Raw genomic sequence first — 23,498 nt, 5'->3', positions numbered from 1 at the left:
GGCCGCCTGACTGTGATGGCCGAGGATGTGGAGAAGGCCCGGAGAGTGCCCCCAGCCAGGATCGGGACCCGTTCACCTGGAACACAGGCACCCAGGTTGTGTCAGGCAGACCTGCCCAGATACCGGTCCCTCTGGGGCCCCCCTGCTTCTGCCCCCCACCCTGTGATCCGCTCTCCACGCGGCATCCATTGAATCCTTTAAAATCACAAATCAGATCCTGTCCCTCCCTCGCTCCAAACCCTCCCATGGCTCCCTAGTACACTCAGATAAAATCTAAACTCCCACCTGTGGCCTGTGCCACCCTACAGAACTAGCCTCTGTCACTCCTCTGTCCTCATCTCCTCTCACTCACCCCCTTGTTCCCCCTGCTCCAGCTACACACCAGGCACCATTCCAACCTCTGGACCTTTACCCTGGCTGTTCCCTCTGCCTGGTTACCCTTCCCTCCTGTATCTACCTGACTCCCTCCCTCATCTCCTTCAGGTCTCTGCCCCAGTGCTTCCCTGCCCTCCTTCTTAAAGCGTAACACCCCAATGCATGCTCTTGTCTCCTTTCCTGCTTAATTTTTCTGCAGAACAACTGTATTACCTTCTGACATACTAGAAGTGTACTTATGTACTGGTTTATTATCTTTCTCCCTGGGGGTTTTGTCTATTTTTCAACAAAATAAACTAAGTCCCTGCCCTTGGAGGACTCTTATTCTGTCAAGAGGAAGACAGACAGGCAACAAAGAAGTGATCAATAGAAAAGATGATTTAAGGACTTCCCTGGTGGTTCAGTGGTTAAGAATCTGCCTTCCAATGCAGGGAACGCAGGTTTGATCCCTGGTCAGGAAACTGAGATCCCACATGCCTCGGGGCAACAAAGCCCACGTGACGCAACTACTGAGCTCATGCACTCTGGAGCCCAGGCACCACAACTAGAGAGAAGCCCACACGCCGCCACAAAGAGCCCTCGCACCGCAGTGAAAGATCCCACATGCCGCAACTAAAACCCGACGCGGCCAAAAATAAAATAAATAAATATATTTTTTTAAAAAAGAAAAGATGATTTAAGATACTGATACATTACTTTGAAGGAAAGAAAATGGGAGATTATAATAGAGAGAGACTGGGAGGGATGGCTCCTTTCATGGGGGTGGTCAGGGAGGGCTTCTCAGAGGAGGTGACATTTGAGAGAATGAGAGTGCATCAGCTATATATGAGCCTCTCCAGGAAGAGTGTTTCAGGCCGAGGGAAGAGCCAGTGCAAAGGCCCTGAGGCGGGAGCCTGCCTGGCTGCTGGAGGAGAAGCAGAGAGGTTGGTATGGCTGGAGCAGAGTGATTAAGGGGGCGAGTCGGAGGAGATGAGGGCAGAGAGGTCACAGAGGCCAGTTTTGTGGGGTCACACGGGCCACAGTTCTACTCCGAGTAAGACAGAGCCATGGGAAGGCTTCGAGATAGGACCCTTGTGACCTGACTTTAGATTTTTCAAGATTGTATCTTTACTCTGCGGTGAGGGACGGAGCACCGCTAGAAAGCTGGTTTGCCTTTGCAGTTATATGTTTGATTTATTTATCAAACACTTTATGCCCTTACTAAATGCCTTGTCCTAGGCAATTTATACCTTTTCATCTTCACATACAGGTAGGCCCCTGTGACATATTAAGAAATATACATGTTGTCTCTGCCCCCAGCAGCTCCTAAAACCCTTGTATTTCCTCAGTGATAAGGGTGCAGGGAGCATCTTTTGTTTTGATATTTGGTCCTTGACCCTTGTTCCTGGTACACAGAGCTCCTAAATCCCTTGGAATTTCCTGGGTGATAGGAGTGTCTTTTGTTCTAATGAGACAATGCTTGGTGGGCTTTTGGATGGGGGCCGGTCCCTTGAAAAATCAAGCCAAGATTAGAAGCTTGTTGCTATGATTAGAAGCCTGGAACTTTCTGTCCCACCCCCCTTCCTCTGGGGAGAGGAGAGGGGGGTAGGGATTTAGTCACTGATCACGCCTATGTGATGAAGCCTCTATAAAAATACTTCAACTATGGGGTTTGGGAAGCTTCAGGTTGGTGAACACATCCACATGCTGGCAGGATGACACACCCCAATTCCACGGGGACGGAAGCGCCCATGCTCGGGACCCCTCCACAGACCCCGCCCTATGTACCTCTCCATCTGGCTGTTCATCTGTATCCTTTGTAAGAACCTTTATAATAAACCAGTAAATGTAAGTGTTTCCCTGAGTTCTGTGGGTCATTATAGCAAATTATCGAAACAGAGGAGAGGGTTGTGGGAACCCCTGATTTGTAGCCAAATCAGACAGAAGTGTGGGTAACATGGGGACCCACTACTTGGGCTTGGCATCTGAAGTGGGGACGGTCTTGGGAGATTGAACCTTTCAGCCTATGGGGTCTGATGCTGACCCAGGTACAGAGGGTCAGAATGGAACTAAATTGTAGACACCCAGCTGGTATCCACGGAGAATTGCCTGAGTGGAAAACCCACACGTCTGGCCACAGAAGTGTTCACAGTACCATTATCCCCCATTTTACAGATGAGGCAACCAAACCACAGAAATGTAAAGCCACTAAGCCAAGGTCACTAGCAAATGGCGCAGTGGGATTCAAACCCAGGCCCCCAGGTCCAGCACCACGCGCTTCACCACTTCACCCCATTGCCGGCTAGAGCATAGACTAATACCGGGTGGGCCTGGTGTCCATTTGTCCCTGAATTGTGGGCCCAGAACAAGAGTATAAATGGAGGCCCACATCTCATATGTCTTCAAGCTGCCAAACTGCTAAAGGAAATACGTTCTATCCTCCTGTCTTGACACCAGGACCTTCCTAATGCCCAGAGGCCAGGTGTGACTCCTCAGTGTTCCTGGACAGGAAATGGTGCCCAAGGACAGGCTGCCCCAGGCCCGCCTCCTACCTTCCAGCCCTGGCAGAGGTCCTGCATATTCATACGACCCAGCCTGCCCTCCTCAGCTCAGTTTGGTTCCACCCTCCCCTGCAGGGGGGCCTTGGCGTGTGCTCATTGCCGCTTTCTGGTCCATTCTCTGGAGCAAGGTCTAGAAGGGGTTGGGAGGGACAGCAGGCTCCTGGGGGCACTTCTCAAAGGGCCTTGGACTCCGCCACCCGTGGGGAGGGATGCAGTCAGAGGTGTCTGGAGCGGGACCTCTGAATTGCAGGGCTGGGGCAGGGACCCTCTGCCCAGTTCTAAGGGCGTCAGAACCCCAGTATCTCTGTCTCCAAAGGGAATGCCCTTGGGCTACCATTTGGTCGGCCTATTGTCATTCATGTTCATTATGAGTTGGCCGATGCCTACCTGGACCCCCCCAAATGGTCCCACCAGCAGTGACAGCCGCCATCCTGCCATGTCCCCATCCACCTGCTGGGCCCACGTGGCAGCCCAGCGCTCCACTCAGAGGGCGAGGGGGGGGTGTGGTGTGGCAGCATGTTCTGGTCAGTGTCTCCCAGCCAAGCCCTGAACACTGGTGGCGAGTCCCACTGAATGTGTGCAGGTGAGGGTCTCTGCAGAGCCAGAATGTCCTGTAGCGCATGGGGCGGAGCCCCAAACACCCCTGCGCTGGTGGCACAGTTCGTGGGGCCCGCAGGCCTGAGGGTGGCACTCGAGTGGGTGTCCAGGCCTGTGGCCCACGCACCTCTGGTCGCAGGTGGCCATGGGTAGCACCCCAGCGCCCAGAAGGACCAGCCGCAGGGAGTGTGCCGCACGCAGATGCCGCTTTCAGGGCGAAGCCCTGGCAGCAGAAGCAGCCCGCCGTGCACTGGCAAGCGCAGGGAGCGGGGGCGTTAAGGCTGGCACAGGTGGCTGGGCAGGGTGGCCCACAGAAGTCATAGTAGCTGTTGGCAGGACACACCATACCTGGGGGAGGGGCACCTCCCTGAAACCCTGGATCCCTCAATCACAGGGAGAAAAACCTAGGATGGTTGCAGGGTGGGGCGGAGGGGGAGGGGGCGGGGATGGGCCTCGGGATACTTCGGAAATCGCCGTTGATCCCGGTTAATGCTTTCCCTCCATGTGGTTTATTAATATCACATCCACGGGCCACTTAAAAATCATGGCACATGATGAACAATGAGGGCTACTCGGGATCAAGTACGGAGGTAGGAGGGGAGATTAGACAGGGGCTGAGAGGAGCCCTGATTCTGGGTCTCCCTGGGGGTGAGGGGTTTCCAATCAGCCGAGGAAGGGGACATCCTAGCTGCCCAAGGGGTGAGGTTCTCGTCAGAAGTGAAGAGACACCTACTGCGTCCCAGGCTGGCTCGCCACTCAGGCAGGCGGACGCCACGCAGGGTGCAGAGCTCGGCGTAGGCCTCCGGCAGCACCCAGCACGCGGTTGCCAGGGCCGTACTGGCAGAGGTTAAAGACGCAGGCCTGCATGGAGGACACAGGGTCCTCGTACCAGTGGCACTCGGCCAAGGGCCCGGAGCTGTTCGCCAGAACTCTGTAGAGCTGCTCCCCCGCAGGGCCGGTCCCGGCAGGGCTCGGATCCCCGCCACGTCCTGCTGACAGCTGGGGGGTCATGGGGACTCAGCATGAACACCTCCAAGCCTCACGTCCTGCCCCCTGCCGGACCAGCTCTGCCAGCCATCCTCCTCCAGCCCCTGCCAGCCTCTCCCTTCAGGCCCTGACAGCCCCTGGCACAGTTTTATAAAGTTTAAAAAACCCCAACCCATAGTAAAATGATTTTCATACTGTTGCTCAGCCCAGAGTAGTCAGTAGAGCGTGGGTTCTGGAATCAGCTTTGTTGGCTTCAAATCCCAGCTCTGCCTTTGGCCGACTCTCTAAATCTGTGCCGTCCAATACAGCAGTCCCCAGCCGCCTGTGGCTATTGAGCACTTGCGATACAAGTAGTGTGACTGGAACGAGAGGTTTAATTTAATTTAAGTTAATTCACATTTGATTTTAAGCGGCACATGAGGTTAGTGGCTGCTGCATGGGACATCTCAGGACTAAAGGTTTGGTGACGGGGAGGGTTTGCTGTCTCCTTTTGGCAAAGGTGGTCAAGTGGAGTATTTAAGGTCAAGGACTCTGGAGCCAGGCTGCCTGGGTTCTAATCCCTGTTCCATCATTTGCTACTGTGAGAACTTGGGCAAATACTTATCTTCTGTGACTCAGTTTCCCCATCTGTCAATGGGTATAATAGTTCCTGGTAATAAGGGGGACCCCATGTCTGCTATTAGCGGCCTCTGTTTCAGCCTGTCTGTCCTTGAGGCACCACCCGTGGTTTGCCCCCAGCCCCGCACTTCCCCCAGCCCAGGCCTCCCTGGTCCAGTATGGCCACTCACCCAGGCCAGCTGTCCCAGCTCTGCCAGGTGTTGCCAAAATCAGCATCGCTGGAGCCGGGCACCCTGCTGGGGAGCACCTTGTCATCACCAGGGTCACCGCTGAAGTCGCCCCAGAGGCTGCAGAGGCGGCCCTGGTACTCAGGCCCCACCTGCAGGAAGAGCGTGTTGCAGCCGTTGAACCGTAGCTGGAGCTGGGTGCCCACCACAGGTGGGCCTCGGGGCCCAGCTGCACCAGGAGGCCCGCCACCTCGCCATCCACCTGGGCATGGGGAGCGCTCAGGGTCTGACTCCTCATGCCACCTCCTGCCCCTGCCCAATGCCGCAGGTATGGGGGAAGGGAGGGAGCGCTAAGGGGCATCTCCAACTCCACGTGTCCAAACCTGAGCTCCCATCATACCCCAAGCCCTGCCCCTCGCCTTCTGCGTCTCAGGCAGGGACAGCTCCATCCTTCAGGATGCAGGGGCCAAAACCCAAGACATCCTGGAACTCGCCCTCTCTCTCACCCCACATCCGATCCTTTCGAGATATTTCAGAAACCCACTTCTCCCCATCCCCTACTACCCTCTCCCTGATTCCAACCCCTGTCACTTCCCGCCTGGCCTATCCCATTAGCCTCCTCTATGGTCCACCTGCTCCCCAGATGCCCTCAATAGTCTGTTCCCCACATGAAGCCAGAGGGAACCTCACCCCATTTAAAATTATAACCCCCACCCCATACACACACGCAGTCCCAATCTTCCTTTGGTGTTTTATTTTTCTAGGACTTATTACCATCTGATATATATTTACGTTTTACTGTCTGTCTCCCACTGTTACAATGTGAAGTCAGGGAGAGGAGGGACCTGTCTGTTTTGTTCTGTGCTGTGCTCCCAGAGCCTAGAACAGGGTCTGACACAAAGTCAATGTAAAGCTTTGTTGAATGGATGGATGGAAGGATGGATGGATAGAGGGAGGAATGAACCAAAGTATGGAGGGATGGAGGGATCGATGGTGTGCTATACTGTTAGAGGTGGTTTGATGCAGGGGAATTTCAATGAAGGGAGGAGTAGATAGAGGGGCAGATCAATTGAGGAGTGGAAGGATGGAAGGGTAGGGGATGGATGGATCAATGAATGGATGGAAGGGTGGATGGATGGACTGAGGATGACTGTATGGAAGAATGGTTATAAGGATTGATGGACAGATGACAGCATGGACTTAAAGGCATGAAGGTGGGATGAGGGATTGGGCTGGACAGGACTGAGAGTGGGCCTTACCCTTCTGCCCTGTCACCTGAACTTGCTGCCCCCATTCCAGGATCACACGGGTCTTCAGTCTCCAGCTGCTGAGCTCCTCCTCCTTGCAGTACAGGAAGGACACGTGCAGGCTGCAAAAGTTCCTGTTGGAAGCCGCTATGCTGAAGGAGAAGCCCCCAGGGATGGGATCTGGCTCGCAGGAATGGGCCAGGTGGTAGGTGCAGGTGCCTTGGAAGTGAAGGTGAAGTAATGAGGGGCTCCGGTGGCCACACAGGTGCCTAGGGGGCTCGGGCAGTCCAGCTGGCCACCCCGCAGACCACAGACCTCCCCAGTAGGGCACGGAGCTGCCACGGAAATGTCCTGGTCTGTCGCAGCTGCAGCAGCAGGTGCATCAGTTCATCAGGGAGGGAGGCCAGATAAGCATCCCTTGCCCAGCCCAGCTGACCCAAACAGGGCATGGTGGAGGCTTGCGGCAGGCAGAAGTTTGGGTCTGGCCGCAGGACCCGAAAGAGCAGAGGCCGAGGGGCTTGTTCAGCGAGGATGGGCATGAAGCGTTGCTCAGAGTCAGCAACAGGCATGCCTGACGCTCATGACGGGCCCAGAGAGCAGCAAACTGTGAAACACGTGTCGCTCAGCAAGAAGTGCCAGCCAATGGTTAAGAGCACAGCTGGGGGTCAGAGACACCAGGATTCCAGACCTGGATCTGCCCCTTGATCGCTCTGTGCCTCTGGTAGTCTCGGCTTCCTCCTCTGCACAATATGGGTATTAAACTCACACTGTTTGAGGGTCAGTGTGATCGTGTACATGAGGCACTTGGCACCCAGCTGGCCCACAGTAAGCTGTCGACACACATTGGCTAATATTACTGTCAATAACACGCTGGTTCAGTGCTTGGTACAGAATGAGGTCTCAGAAAATACTACCTGTTATTATGATGACAGGATTACATACGTAGTAAATGACCAAAACATATTCACCATTGTTGTTATAGGTCATTAAGCACTTAGCACAGGAACATAGCAAATGCCCAGTACATATTGGCCATTATTATTGTTATCACCATCCTCATTATTTTAATATGCTTACAAACAGATAGACACATAGGAAATGCCCAAAATATACTAGCCATTGTTGTTGTTGTTATTAAAATGCTTAGCCTAGACATTAACACACAGTAAATACCCAATATATTTTCATTACTAGTAGCATTAGTAGTAAGGGACCTGACATATGGTCAGGTCTCAAATATTAGCCACTAAAATAATACCACCACCAACAATAATAAAGCACACAAAGTTTTGTACCTATTAATGCTAAATAGTTTTATTTGTTGTAATTATTGCTCTTTATTATTGTTATCATCATCGTTACTATTATCGGGGTTTTTTTTACTTTCGGCCGCACTGCACTGGCAGTGAAGGCACAGAGCCCTAACCACTGTACTGCCAGGGAATTCTCATCATTATTATTCTGAAAGTGTTTGGTAGGGGTCTCAAATTTAGTAGGCACTCAATAAATGATGGCTTGGGAATTCCCTGGTGGTCCAGCGGTTAAGACTTGGCGCTTTCACTGCCGAGGCCTGGGTTCAATCCCTGGTCAGGGAACTAAGATTCTACAAGCCGTGCGGCGCAGCCACAAATAAATAAACAAACAAATAAATAAATGATGGCTAAATACAAACAATACTAGTAACAATAGTAATAATAATAAGCACTTATCACACAGTGCTGAGCACAGGGACTGAGCATAGTAAAAATTAGTAGTAATATTGGAATCATCAACAATAAAGATGTAAATTGTCACACATTGTAAATCCCCAATCTGCCATCCACACCAGTAGAACATGCTGTCCTGGATTGGGATCGCAATCTTAGCAGGTTTGGGGGGTTCTTGACCCTCAAGATGGGCCGGCCCCCATCACAAGAGCAAAGCCCAGCCCCCCACTCACCTGATAGGAGCGGCCACACTGCTCGGGGCGCACACACCTGGCCCGGGGCCCACAGGTGCTCATGTCGTGGCAGGCGCAGCCCTCAGCACAGGCAAGGCCGCCGCTGGGCGGGTGCAGCCGGACAGGGACGCCGAGGTGCCGTGCGCGGCAGGGGTCCAGGCAGAGCTGGTAGCGGCTGTGCTTGGGGCCCGTCGCAGCTGACAGGGCGGAGAAAACAAACGCAGCGACTAGAATCTGCACCCCGGTGCCCCGGCTCCCTGCCTCTGTGCTTCAAATCCCGGCTCTGTCCCCGACCAGGATCCTGTTGCTCTCCTCTCTACTACTAGCGCTCAGCCTCCCCATCTCTAAATTGGACTCCTAGGACTTCCCTGGTTGCGCTGTGGATAAAACTGTGCTCCCAATGCCAGGGGCCCGGGTTCCATCCCTGGCCAGGAAACTAGATCCCACTTGCGTGCCACAACTAAGAGTTTGCATGCCGCAACTAAGGAGCCCACGTGCCACAACTAAGGAGCCAGCGAGCTGCAGCTAAGGAGCCCGCCTGCTGTAACTAAGACCTGGAACAACCAAATAAATAAATAAATAATTTTAAAAATCAACTATACTCTTTAAAAAAATAATAATAAATAAATAAATAAATAAATAAAATGGGCTCTTTAGTACTGGCCTCAGACTTGTTTTGAGGACTAAGCAAGTTAAAATAAACTATGGGTTTGGGACAGCACCTGGCATATCATGAGCCCATGATAAATGTGACCTATTGTTATTCTAGAAACAGCCCCTAGCCTATCCTTCCCTCTCCAGGAACACTATCCCACCCTTCTCTCCCCGACTCCAAAGCTTTGAAGGGCTCCCTAGTGCATGGTACCAGAGAGTCACATCTGGATCTAACATCATGGGGACAGGGCATGGTTTTAGGGACATCCTGATCCCCTGATGGTCCCATGAGGACTTTTGGTGCCTTTGGGTTGGGCGAGGGAGTGGTGCCCCACAGAGAACATGCCTTGTCCCTATTGCATCCCTAATGTTCGAACCTCTGATATCCAAGCATTAGGGAGTCAGGAAAAATTGTGGTGCAGGGGAGGAGGGCAGGATATTTTGGGGACAATCAGAAAGATATGAATATAGACTCAGTTTTTCATATCAGGGAATTCTTGTTCATTTTGTTAAGTGTGAGCAAATCATGCCTTTTTTTTTAAGCCCTATCTGTTAGAGAATCATGCTGATTTATAGGCTTCCATGATGTCTGGGACTTGCTTTACAAAAAGTGAATAATAAGGTGAGGAGTGTGGTGGGTCAAACAAAGTTGGCCACAACTTGGCCACTGTTAAGCTGCCTGTTGGGTACAAGAACCTCCACGATACTATTCTCTCTACTTTTGTTTGTGTTTGAAATTTTCTATGCTAAAGAATTAAATAAGAAAGAAAGAATTGCAAGATGTTGCTATAATAAAACTTCTTCCATCCCTGGGGAAAGAAAGTCTTGGGTTCCAGTCTAACGATGTCCTTTATTAGCTGTGGACAAGTGACTTTAACTCTATGAGCCTCAGTTTTTCCAGCTGTAAAATGTGGGTTTAAAAAGTCATTGTCTGTCACTCATGGGGTGTTTCTGAGGAGGGGACAGCAAGAAGTACATGAAGCCCTCAGCCCCGTGCCTGGGACAGTATAGATGCTCAGGAAGTATGAGCAGTTTGGGGGATTGCTGGCATCTCTGGGAATTAGAAAGGTGGACACCTCAGGTCAGGCTCTCTGAGGGTAGAAAAGGACCCTCTAGCCCACTTGACAGGGAGGCAGGGAATAGCACAAGGAATCACAGAGTCAGCCCAGGGGGGGAATTAAAATATACAGCAGTCACATAGAATTGCTCCAAACCAATTAGCATGCGTCCAGCTGGAACCTGGGAAGAGTCTGGAAGCCCTTGCTATACCAGGCTTTGGAATGTGGGAAGAAGTTGGGGGCCCTCAGGAGTACAGAAGTGTTTCGGTCTGTTAACACTGGGCGTGGCCATCTAGAGCGTGTGATGAGTTCCTGCCCTACTCAACCATGACTCACCACAGAAGGAAGAATTCCTCCAGGGTCCAGTGGTGACATTTGCACCCTGGCAGACTGCGGTGTACTTCTGCAGGGCCAAGCAGAGGATGCGGTCACTGCCCCCAGCAAGACACAGATCACAGATACCACTGAATATGTATGCATCTGGGTTGGTTTCGCTGGGACAAGAGGCAAAGGGCCCCTGGGGGTCCTGCAGAAGCCAACACTGCCTCCTGGCTGATGCAAAGGCCCTGAGGTGGGGAGGAGACAGACATGTTGCAGGAACAGCAGAGAAGCCACTGGGGCTGGAGCCGAGTGAGCTAGAGGGAGAGGGAGTGTAGGAGGTGAAGTGTTGGGGGTGGGGGTGAGCAAGGAGAGGCAGCACGTGAGGGTCTCTTAGGAGGATGTGTGAAGGTTAAATTTCATTCCAAGAGCAATGCAGAACCATGGATGGTTTTTTTTTTAATTTATTTATTTTTTATGTTTGGCTGCGTTGGGTCTTCGTTGCTGTGTGCGGGCTTTCTCTAGCTGCGCGAGCGGGGGCTACTCTTCGTTGGGGTGTGCGGGCTTCTCATTGCGGTGGCCTCTCTTGCTGCAGAGCATGGGCTCTAGGCGGGCGGGCCTCAGTAGTTGTGGCACACGGGCTCAGTAGTTGTGGCTCGCGGGCTTAGTTGCTCCGCAGTATGTGGGATCTTCCCGGACCAGGGATCGATTCTTAACCACTGTGCCACCAGGGAAGCCCCAGAACCATGGATGGTTTTATCAGAAGTCTGATGAGATCAGATTTATATTTTAGAGGCATCATGCCAGGTTGCTGGTGACACAGGGGTGACCAAGACATACCCCATCCCTAAAGACAGACCCCACCCCTGTCTTTGGGGGTTTCAAAAATCAGGGGAAAGACAGAGATTGCTGAGGAGGGGTGTGTGTGTGTGTGTGTGTGTGTGTGTGTGTGTGTGTGTGTGTGTGTATTGGGGGGACTGTCTCCCAGTCTCAGAATTTAATAAAGGAAGTCAAGAAAAGAGAAATGCTCTGGAGTGGGACAGGGGAGTTTTTCAGCTAAAAGTTCATCTTGATTTGGGTGCCCAGAGCCCTGGGGCGGGGGAAGTGCCTGCACCCTCCCTGGGCCTTTTCCCTGGGTTCCCAATATTTGAAATGTCCTCCCTCAATCAATGTGGCCCCCTCCCTTCACTCCCATGGCACTTCCCCACACGCTGGCCACCCTTGACCCCAATATTTCATACTGCATGCCCCTTCCCCAGCATTCCCCAGCCCCACCTTGCCTCATTTTGCTGGCACCCTTTTTCATCTGTGTATCTATCTGCCCTCTCCTGTCTTCTCCACTGGAATGTCAGCCCCTTTAGGGCAGGGTTTTGTCTGTTTTGCTCACTACTGAGTCCCTAGCCAAAAACACTGCTTGGCACATAGTAGTTGTTCAATTAACATTAGGTTTGGTTACTGTGAAGTGAGTAATGACTTCAGGGCTTGTCCCCGGCTTTGGGAGGAGGTGAGACAGACTGGGACCTGGGATCCTTTGCTGCAGTGCTGCAATGCCTGCACCTGGACACACCTCTCCTTGAGCAATAAAATACAAAGAAATAGTATGGGACTGAAATAACTGCATGCATGCACAGTTGGGGCAAATTCTGGATCCAAAAGATACAAAGAGACCAAAAAACCCAACTGCCACTTTTGAAGAGCCTGGAGCAAAAACAGGGTGTCGGGAGCAAAAGCAGGGTACTGCGCATGCCCCCTGCACACAACACCACCTAAGGGGTGGGCAAAACACCTAAGCCTCCCCTCCCGCCCGAACCCTGGACACACCCCTACCCTCACCCCATATAAGGAACAAGCTTGCCCCCCTGCTCAGGGAGCGAGCAAGCAAGGGAGCCTGTTGTCTGTGCTTGCTCCCCCCTGCTGCAGCAGGAGCCCCAATAACGCCTTGCCTGAATTTCTTGTCTGGCTTCTAGTCAATTTCTATTGACTGGGGAAGGCCAAGAACCCTGGTACAGGGAGGGCAGAACCCCCAACTTCCCCCCGCCCCTCCACCACCAGTCCCTTCTGCTGGCCTTTGGAACATGCAATGGGCTAATTCCTTTAGACAAAAAGGGGTTTTGTTTGAGGGACACTGAACTCACTCCTGAGAGGTGCATGGGACTGGGGTGGGGGAGGGGAGTCCCTGGGTCCCATGAGTTAGCGGGTCCCAGGCCGTCAGGATAAAGCCCTCACTCCATGTCTGTCATTCAATGCCCTGTGGGCCCAGCCCTGGCCCATGTGCAGCCTCATCCCTCTCCAGGGATGACTGAGGTCACTCAGGCCTCAGGTCAGATGTCCCCTCCTCTGGAAACTTCCCCTTACCCCCAAGGCTGGCCTGGACCCCTCCCAAGGGCTCCCACAGAACCCGAAGTGTCCCTCATTGAGCCCCAGTGACTCTCCCTGCGCTTCCCCCATCACAGCCCCGACCGCCCTGGGTTGTTGCTGTCTGAGCACAGCTGTCTACGCCAGTGGAGTGTGGGCTCCACTGGACAGAGCCAGGGACATTGTCAGTCATTGCTGTGTCCCCAGCATCACCCAGGGCAAGGCCTGGTCCAGAGTGCCTCCAACCCACTCTCTAGCTGTGTGGCCTTGAGCCAGACCCCTCACATCTGTGCCTCAGTGACTCATATGTGAAAGGGTAAGAAGGTGGCTCAGGCCACCCCTCAGCTGCCTGCTGAACTGGGGAGGGTCTGGGCAAGGCTGACTCTTACTTCCCCCCAGGACGGGGTGACTCAGGGCTCTGGAACAATATCTGTCACCAACAGGGCCCCGGGGTACAGAGCCCTGTAGTTCTGATCTGAGGGCAGAGTGACATCAGTGCAGTGTCTTTCCCTAAGGTGAAGAGTATAAATCAATCGAATAATGACAGCTAATACTTGACAGCATTCACTGTATTGCCAGGAACTATTAATCTATTGGATTCTCACAACAACCCCACAAGCAAGGTACTATTGGCATCATTTGTTTTTGTTAAAGGGGAAACTGAAGCACAGAGAGAGGTTAAGTGACTTTCCCAAGAGCACCCAGCTAGGAAGCGGTGCTGATCAAATTCTAACCAGGGCCGGCTGACTTTGGGATCTGTGTTCTCAACCTAAAGCCTATACAGGTATATTGGGCAATCCCTGCTTTTAAAAAATAAAATAGAAAAAAAGAGAATGGAAAATATTTGAGGACTTCCCTGGTGGCACAGTGGTTAAGAATCCGCCTGCCAGTGCAGGGACACGGGTGTGATCCCTGGTCCAGGAAGATCCCACATGCCATGGAGCAAGTAAGCCCGTGGGCCACAACTACTGAGCCGGAGCTCTAGAACTTAAGAGCCACAGCTACTGAGCCCGCGCGCCTAGAGCCCGTGCTCCGCAACAAGAGAAGCCACTGCAGTGAGAAGCCTGCGCACCGCAATGAAGAGTAGCCCACACTTGCCGCAACTAGAGAAAGCCCACACGTAGCAATGAAGACCCAACACAGCCAAAAATAAATAAATGAATAAATAAATTCATTAAAAAAAAAGAAAGTATTTGAGTGTCAACTATTTGGTGACACTTTCTATTATGTGTATGTACATATTGGTGTGGCCAAGTATTGGCCTAATCCTTGGATCTTGTGAACCTGTTACATCACATGGCAAAAGGAACTTTGCAGATATGATTAAGTTATGGACCTTGAGATAGGGAGGTTCTCCTGGATTATCCACATGGGCCCAATATAATCACATGAGCTCTTGACAGTGGAAGATGGAGGCAGAAGTGTTAGAAAGAGGCAGGAGAGATTTGAAGCATGAGAGGGACTGGGCCTGCTGTTAGTGGCTTTGAAGACAGAGGAAGGGGCCACAGCCAAGGGATGTGGGAGGCCTCTAGAAGCTGAGAACAGACCTCAGCTTACAGCCAGCACAGAAATGGAAACCTCAGTCCTACAACCACCAGGAATTAAATTCAGCAATAATCTGAATGAGTGAGAAAATGACTCCCCTAGAGCCTCCAGAAGGGCCCACAGCCCTGCAGACACCTTGATTTTAGCCTGATGAGAACTGTGTCAGATCTCTGACCTATGGAATTGTAATGTCATAAATTTTTGTTGTTTTAAGCTACAGAGTTTGTGGAAATTTGCTACAGCAGCAATAGAAAACGAATACAATTGGGTCCTCAAACTAATTGTATTTTGTACTGTGAGTCTTCATCAAAAATATTTGAAAGACTGCTTAATGATCCTGACAAAGGTGGCTCGGCAGCAGGGCAAGGATGGGGAGAAGAGTGTATGTTTGTCCTTGGGGTACCAGCCAGCACCCACTGTCCACTGCTAACATCACCCCAGCTTCTGCCCAGGCAACCTCCGCAGGGGCAGAGCCTGGAGTCAGGCAGAAGCCAATTGGGGAATCATCCCACCCCACATCCCTGAGCCTGGCCAGTGATTGGTTCAAGAAGGAGCCAGTCACAGCCACTGAGACACAGTGAAATTATGCTGGGGCTTCCCACCTGAGGGTTTCTCTTTCCTGCTGGGCTGAAACCTGAGTGCCTGCACGTCTGGAGCTACTCTTCTCTGGGTGAGCCTGTCCGGACAAGGGCCAACATGGCAGGAAGCAGGAAACCAGGGCTGATGACACTGTTTGTACTCCAGATTGAGCCAGGCCTCAAGTAGCTACTCTTACATCATCAATTACAATAAGCCAACAAAATGAGCTGATTGGTTTTCTGTAGCTAGCAAGCAGAAGACTCCCGGCTGGCATGGAGAGGAAGGCAGTGCCCATGCCCTGAAAACCAGTACAGTGGTCACTCACCACAGACTACCAGGTGTCTCCGGGGCTGCATGGGGATGCCATGCTGCTGGCGCCGCTGGGCATAACTCCCCAGCACGGTACACAAGATCTCCCTCGAACCCCCGGTGGCACAGAGGTCGTGGACATGGCTCTCCATGGGGACTTGGGCCTTGGCTGGCTCGTGGCAGGCCTGGAAGGGCCCTCTGTGGCCCTCAGCAGCCCACAGAAGGCCAGGGACTGTACTGGCCCTCCCTGTCGTGCGGGCACAGAGGGGCGTGCAGCAGCCAGCTGCGGAGCCCTGGTCCTTCCAGCTGAGCACAAAAAGACCTCTGTGTCGGGCAGCAGGGAGTCATCGGGGCCACAGAAGCCATCCCGGGGGTCCCCATTGAAGTCCCCACCCAGAGGGCACCAGCATAGGTCTCGGGCACGATGACACATAGGTGGTTGAACCAGTCATAGGCGACTAGGAGGCCAGTCTCGGTCTGCAGCACCGCCCCGGAACCACTGAAGTACACATGCACAGGGCCTCCGGCCAGGGGCAAGGGCAGGTGGGCCTGGGTCCCATTAACCTGGAAACACAGATGGGGCCGTGTCCATGTCAGACACCCCCGGGTGGGCCCTGACTCCCTCAGGACCCTTGGGATGGGCTCCCCAGGGGGGTTGCTGCCCCCCTTGGACGTCTGGCCCTAGCCCCTGCCCCAGCTTACCTGGACCCTCCCGGGCGTCTGAGCCTCCGTCATCACCTTCACCCTGTGGGCACGCACCTCGATCCGCCGTGCCCCTGTCACGCTGGCTGTGGGGCTTAGGTGGTCATTCTCCACCCACGCCGTGAACGCCGGTGCCCCCGGCCAACTGGGCAGGCGCAGCTTAGCACATAGTGCCAGACCCCCTGGGTTGTGAAGGTGGCCCCATCAAAGGTGCGGTAATGGGGGTCACCTGACACCCAGGTGCTGCCTCTCGGAACTCCGCAGCGCCAGGCCCCAGCACGCAGGAGACATGCGGCCCCATCTCCGCGAGCCTGGGGGCTACAGCGAGGGGGCCTCCCAGGCTCTCACCCTCACATGGCTCACGGCAGTGGGGGCTGAGCTCTCGAGCCCCCAGGGACAGGATATGGCCCGGCCGGGGCAGCCACAGGGGGCCGGGTGCACGCAAGTCCCACCCGTGAACACGCAGCCAGCGTTGCCCACGCAGCCCTCACGGCACGGCCTGTGGCAGGTCAGAGGCACCTCCTTGTGTGGGCAGCTGGCCCCGTAGATATCGGCACATGTCTCCCAGTGGCTGTTTTCAGGGCAGAATTGTTCTGGAGGAAGCAGAGAGAGAGAACGAAAGAGATCAGTATCAAGCTTTGAGTTCAAGACAATCTCAGACACACACACACACACACACACACACACACACACACACACAGTAGGGCTGTATCCTCTCAGACCCCAGAACAGGACCAGATATTTTTGTGCAGTTCACAGCCTGTGCAACTGTACACAATGTTCTTGGGCCCAGCTCCCACCCTTCTCTTTACCATCTGTCTCCAGCTCACCACAGAAGTCAGGACCACGCCAGGTGCCCACAGGGATGTCAATAGTTTGACAGGCCCGGGTGACGGCAGCCAGTGCCTGACAGAAGACAGCCAGGCTCCCGTTGTCTGAACGTAGCTCCTCCACACAGCTGTCCACGAATGGGCCCACAGGGAGGGTCCAGGCACAGGCTGCAAAGGGGCCCGTCAGCTCTGAGAGTTGCCCACAGGCCTTGGGACCTGCATACCTGGCCCTCAGGTGGGCTGGGCAGCTGGGCCATTCTGAGCTGCAGGACCCCGCCTCCTGCCAGCTGGCCTGGAATGACCCAGGCTCCAACTGGGGTGTTCCCAGAGGGGTCAGGGCCTTGGGTCCACACAGGCCCTTGGTGACAGTGACCTCAGCTTCTGGTTCCACAAACTCCAGATGCCCACGCTGGATCCACAGTTCGAGGCCGGTGTCCATGGCCAGACGGGTGGCTGAGTCCCGTGCATGGACTGCAAGCCCAGCCTCGGGGATGTAGAGGGGCAGAGGAAGCAGACGCTCATTCACCTGTGGGACAGGATACAGCACTGGGTTCAGGGGTCTTGGCACGGTTAGGCTATGGGGGAGGCTCTCGGTGGGAGACACTTGAGATAGAAATGCATGTGTCAGGCGAGGCTCAGGTTATGGTGACACTCCTGAAGGGGGAAGGGGATGTAGATGGGGGTATTTACAGCAGAAAATGTGGAAGAGATGCCCAAGGGAGTGGGTGAAGATGGGGGTGAGAACAGGGTGGGCGGAGCCCGTGGGCACTCAGCATTTAGGGTGACAGCTGATGAGGTGGCCCAGTTGGAGAGATGGGAGGAAAACCAGAAGCCTGGGGTCTTAGAAGCGGGGAATAAAGTGCTTCAGGAGGAGAGAGGTATTGGGTGGTGTCTAAAGCCGCTGATGGTCAAGCAGGACATGGATGGAGGATTGACTACTCGATAGGAGGTGGGGGGCCGTGCTCATCAAAGGTGGTTTGGGAGAGGGCGTTCCCTGGTGGTCCAGTGGTTCGGACTCAGTGCTTTCACTGCAGGGGCCTGGGTTCGATCCCTGGTCAGGGAACTAGGATCCCGCAAGCCTCGCTGCGAGGCCAGAAAATAGATAGATGGAGAGATAGATTGATTGATTGATAAATAGATACATTTTTTAAAAAGAGTGGTTTGTGCGCTTTCCTGGTGGCGCAGTGGTTAAGAATCCGCCTGCCAATGCAGGGGACATGGGTTCGAGCCCGGGTCCGGGAAGATCTCACATGCCGCGGAGCAACTAAACCCGTGCACAGCAACTACTGAGCCTGCGCTCTACAGCCCGTGTGCCACAACTACTGAGCCCGCACGCCACAACTACTGGAGCCCATGCACCTAGAGCCCATGCTCCGCAACAAGAGAAGCCACGGCAATGAGAAGCCTGCGCACCGCAACGAAGAGTGGCCCCCGCTAGCCTCAACCAGAGAAAAGCCCGCGAGCAGCAACAAAGACCCAATGTAGCCAAAAATAAAATAAATTTAAATTAATTAATTAATTTAAAAAAAAAAAAAAGAGTGATTTGGGAGGCATGAAGTTGAAGGGGGTCAAAAGCCTGACCAGAGAAGGTTCAAGAGAATGGAAAGACAGCGCCTGGAGGCAGCGAGCACAGACAGCTCTGGTGGGCCTTTGCTATAAAGGGTGTCTAAGAAAGGGGGCAAGAGCTGGCGGGGAGGAGGGACCGAGGGAGGTTTCTTAAGATGGGACAAATCGGAGCCTGTTGGAATGTGGTGAGAAGGAGCCAGTAAAAAGAGGCAAACTGATATCGTGGGATTAAATCAGTGGGGCCCAAGCATCAGAGTCACCGAGGGGCTGGTTAAAACAGACTGCTGGGCCCACCCAGAGTGGTGGTCTGGGGTGTGACCCAAGAATTTCCACTTCAAACAAGTTTCCAGATGATGCTGCTGGTCTAGGCCCCCTTTGAGAACCACGGATGCAGAAGAGCGAGATCAGGAGGAATCTCCGGCTGAGATCCAGGCACAGTCACGGAGTGGGGCTTAGCCAGGAGCACAGACCATCTCCCATCATCGCAGCCTGGAAGGCAGAGGGGCTCGGGCAGAGGGTCTCACAGAGGGTTTCTGCCCACGTTTCCCAGTGAAATAGGAAGGGAGATCATCACAGCTGAGAGTGAGGTGATTTGGTCTGAGGGGAGAGGGGGCCAGTGAAGGTACTGGGAGGCTGGTGAGATGGCCCTTCAAGTTCATGATTCCAGGTAAGAAGGTGGCCCAGAGGTGTTAAGCTGCCTAGGGGTGACTGCAAGAGGAGAGGGGAGCTTTCTGATGCGGGGTTTGCTTGGTGCGTGGGAGGGAGGGCACAGTAGGGAACCTGACATCTGAGAAGGAAAGGGATGAGGAGGAAGCAGCAGGGTCAGGGGGTTAGTAGGTTGGATGGCCAGTGAGGTGAACCAGTGGCTGGAGTCCGGGAACCAGGGAGTGGGAGCCAGAGTCTGGGCTGTGTAACGAAGAAAGGGGGTGGAGGGGTGTCAGCCTCCCTCCCGCTTCCCCTCCGTCTCTATTTTCTATTTCTCCTTTTCTGCCTCCACCCTCCCAATCCCCGCCCCGCCCCCGCATCTATCCTTTCTTCCTCTTTTGCTCTGTCTCCCTCCAACTGATGGTCTCACTCCCCTTGCTACCTCTCTGTCTTTCCTTCTCCATCTCTCTCCCAGTCTGCGTCTTTCCCTGTCTGTCACCCATTTTCTCTCCCTCCCTGCAGTTTCCCCTCTGTCTCGCCATCTCTCCCATCTCCCACCTGTTTTTATCTCTCGCTCTTTCCCTCTGTCTCTGACTCTCTCCCTCATGGTGTCTCCCACTTGTCCAGGAAGCAGACCCTTCCTCCCTGGGCCTGGGCCAGAGAACCCCAGCCTGGGTCCTTCTCCCCGACCCCCTTCCTCACCTGGGGGCCAAGGGTCCCCCAAAAGAGAACTTGGTCCCAGGTGGCCACGAGCAGGGCGTGCGGGGTGGGAGGGCCGCGGGGAAGGCATAGGCCAGGTCTTGGGCCGCCCGCTGCAGCAGTTCAGAACGGCGGCTCTGCCGGTACCACACGTGGCCCCTGCTCGATGTGGACCCACCCGCCCAGAACGGGGCTGCAAAGACCTGGCCCATCTCCAGGGGAAATGCCTCAGGCGTGAACAGGGCCACAGGCTCCCCGAAGGACACCAGCCCATTGGTGCAGACCTGGGGGAAGTGGGGAAGGAAGAGACAGGCAGAAGGATGTCCTCAGGTCAGGGATCAGACGGGGGTCGGGACCCAGGACCCAGAAGGAGCAAGGAGCAGATACAGACAGGATGAGGCAGGGGTGGGGTTAGGGTGAAGATGGGGCCCAGGGACCTCTGGTCAGGGGTCAGGGCACTCACACAGGCCGTCCTGTGTGGGAACGCAAAGAGCGTAAAGGGCTCCTGCCGCTGCAGCTCCTCCAAGAAGCCGTCACCCTCAGCAGGAAGGGCTTCGTCCCCGTGCTCCAGCCCGTAGGGACACAGGAGAGAGGCTGGGGACACCGAGACCACTGAGGCCCCCCCAGGCCCGCCAGGGCGGGGCCGTGTCCCTCCAGCACCGCGCACCCCCCCGGATTGGGCCATGTCCCTTCAGTCTCCAAGGTCAGGGTCACGTCCCCACAGGTCTCCGGGGGGGGGGGCCATGTCCTCTCAGACCCCTAGGACCCTCCCTACCTGCCCCCCAGTCCTGTCTCCTCACCAAGTTGGGAAACATGTCCAGCCTCACCTCTGAGCTCCTCGCTCCAGGTCACTTGGTTCTGCAGGACTAAGGGGAGGGGGTGTCTGCTAAGGGCTGGGGTCCACCCAACACAGCTGACCCTTTTCCAGAGCCCCCAATCCCACTGACCCACCAGCAGAAGCCAGAGCAGCCCCAAGGCTGGCCGCTCTGGCTTATGCCTGGAGCGGAGGTGGGGGCCAAGTAGGGACCTGTAAACTCAGCTCCACCAACCCATTGTTCATGGATCCAGGGGGCCTGGGAAGCACCCAGGGATGCTGGTTCTCATCCGGTCTGGCTGAGGCTGGGCCAGGCCTGCAGATGGGGCTGGGGCAAGGAAGGAGAGAGGAGATGGCCCCAGGGCTTTCCCAGGGGTCAGGGTTGTGTCACAGGCACCCAGGCCCAGGAGGAGCTCCCCACCCCATCAGCAGGCCAGAGCCCGGGTCAAGCAATCCGTAGGTGAAGACCCTGGAGCTCTGCTGAGGCTGGAGGGCTGACGGTGCAGAGCGCCGCTCCTTCCGGGGCCCTGCCGGTTCTCTCCCCAGCAAGTTAAAGATGAACGCACAGCCTCCCCGATCCTAAGGGAGCATGTGCAGGGGGCGTGGTTGAGATGTGCACCTGGGGAGATGAAGGGGCCCAGGGGGGACATCTGCAGAGAATGATGGGAGAGTCTGTGGTAGAAACTCATAGTTGGACATTTGGGAACATGACTGGGGGATGGACCGTCAGAAGGAGAGATCCACCTGGAAAGATGAATAAACGGCAGGCGACGGGGGCTCAGACCGTGCACGTGTGGAGATCGCTGGGGGCTGCCCTGGCAGAGGAGGTCCAGAATTAGAAAGTGGGGACTCCATCTTCAAAGTGGGGATCCCCAAGCCCCTGCTCTAGCTCCCCAAACCCAAGCTAGTCCTTCACATGGTCAAACCCGGTGGGACAGAGGCCCTGATTGGCAGGCTCCCTCCCACCCAGCATGAATGAGTGGCCCCGTCACCTTCCCCCCACTCTGAGCAATCTTTGGTTAAGGCCTCCCATCTTCATCCCCAGAAGACCCCCAGCAACTGGAAACACAGGTGTCGCTGGGGGCCCAGGGAAATCCTGGGGGGCAGTGTCCAAGCCTGGTCACCTGAGAGGGTGGTCACTCGAGGGGGAGTGGGCAGCTCAGTACCATCTCCTGAGATGTCCTGGTCATGGTCCCGGTCCTACCTTTGCCCCCTCACATGTGCCACCTTGAGCAGATTCACAGCCCTCCTGGCTTGTTGCTATTTTACACCACAAAGTTTGGGACGGTTTGCTATGCACCAGTAGAACTGGGACAGCTGCTTACAAAATAACTGCAGGATTTAAATAGTATTACTTTTTCTGTAGAAACTAAAATCCATTCTCTACTTACAGCACTATTTGAACATTCAGAATAATTATTTCTGAATACAGATTTCATGGCCATCACAATCATTGTTAATTATGGTGGCGATTTACTTGCAGAATAACCATGGTGGAAAAATAACTGTACATTTCTCCTTCAACTTGACTGGGAGAATGCCAACTTATAAACCACATATGGAGCTTTCCATTCCAAGTTACATCCAGAAGGCTTTCTATATTTGAAAGTGAATATTCAGATACAAACACTCACCATGAATGCAAAGCCTTACTTGTATTCCTGAGTTGGTTACATAAATTAGATCAGATGGGCCAAATACTTCTGGGTCAGAGATACACAGCAATGACATGGAAGAAAGAGTTTTGATATTTGATCTTTCTGAAGATCAAGATCCTAGCAGACCTTCAAAGCAATCCTGTGATTGTTATTATTATTTTTCTAATATCTGCGTGGCTTCTTGGGGTGGGTGACAAGGTTAGTGGGAGCAGGAGGAGAAACAGGCTCACTGACCCCTGGCCAACAAAGGAGACTGGTGAGCGGCTGTTGAGTGGATCACAATCTCCCAACCCCCTCCCCCCTCCAAGAGCAATAATGTGGGCAGAACCCAGAGTGGTCCCCTGGTCGACATCTTCCCAGTGGACGACCTGTTGGTTTTTAATGTCCAAACTTCCACCATGTCTCCTAGAATCAGGCTGCAGCCCCTCAGGTCTCCCAGGACGGGGCCATGCCCTCTTCAGTCCCACCCAGAGCAGGGTCATGTCTACTCAGACTGGCCCCCTCCCTGCCAGGGTGAGCTGTGTCCGCTCGGACCCCCCAGGACATGGTCATATCTGCTCAGAATCCCCAAGGTGGACCATGTTCTTTCAGAGTCCCCAAACTTCATAAAACACACATACAGTACATTTTTCAGCTAACAACAACAAAGGAAAATTTACAGTCCCATCCCCGTAACTCAATACGTTTCTAACAAAGCAATGTGTGGGTCAAGTCTCAAATTATATCTCCAGTATGATGGGTAGAACAGTGCAGCGGCATGCAGACGTTTGGAAAACTGCATGGAGATGTGGGGCTGGGGCGGTCCTGATGGACAAAGTAATGGTGGGTATCACCAAATCCTAAAAGTTTGGTCCAGGGAGGGATGCTTGGAGCATTTTCTAAATGAATAGTCTGTATGTTATTCAAAGGGGCTTTCCTGTGTCTATTTATGTTTTAGGAAATTGCTTGGGGGCTTGTAGCTGATAAGCAACACATTTAATTTTTATCATTGAAAGTCATGGGAGGGACCCCCGGGCAGCCCAGTGGTAAAGACTCTGCGCTTCCAATGCAGGGGGTGTGGGTTCAATCCCTGGTCAGGAAACTAAGGTCCCACATGACCCACACAGCGCGGCCAAAAAAAAAGAAAGAAAGAAAAGAAAGAGAAAAGAAAGTCATGGGAAACAGGCACCTGGTGGGTGTTTTCCTGCAGAGCATCTGGTGTCCAGCAACACCTGGACAAGACTACCAAAGAAACTCCTTAACTTCCCGTAGTTTAGGAGGCAGTAGTGCCCCCTGGTGGCCACTTGTGTCGCAGCA

The sequence above is a fragment of the Balaenoptera acutorostrata genome, chromosome 19, assembly GCF_949987535.1.
Source record: "Balaenoptera acutorostrata chromosome 19, mBalAcu1.1, whole genome shotgun sequence".
NCBI lineage: Eukaryota > Metazoa > Chordata > Mammalia > Artiodactyla > Balaenopteridae > Balaenoptera > Balaenoptera acutorostrata.
Note: the sequence above shows the minus strand (reverse complement) of the source record.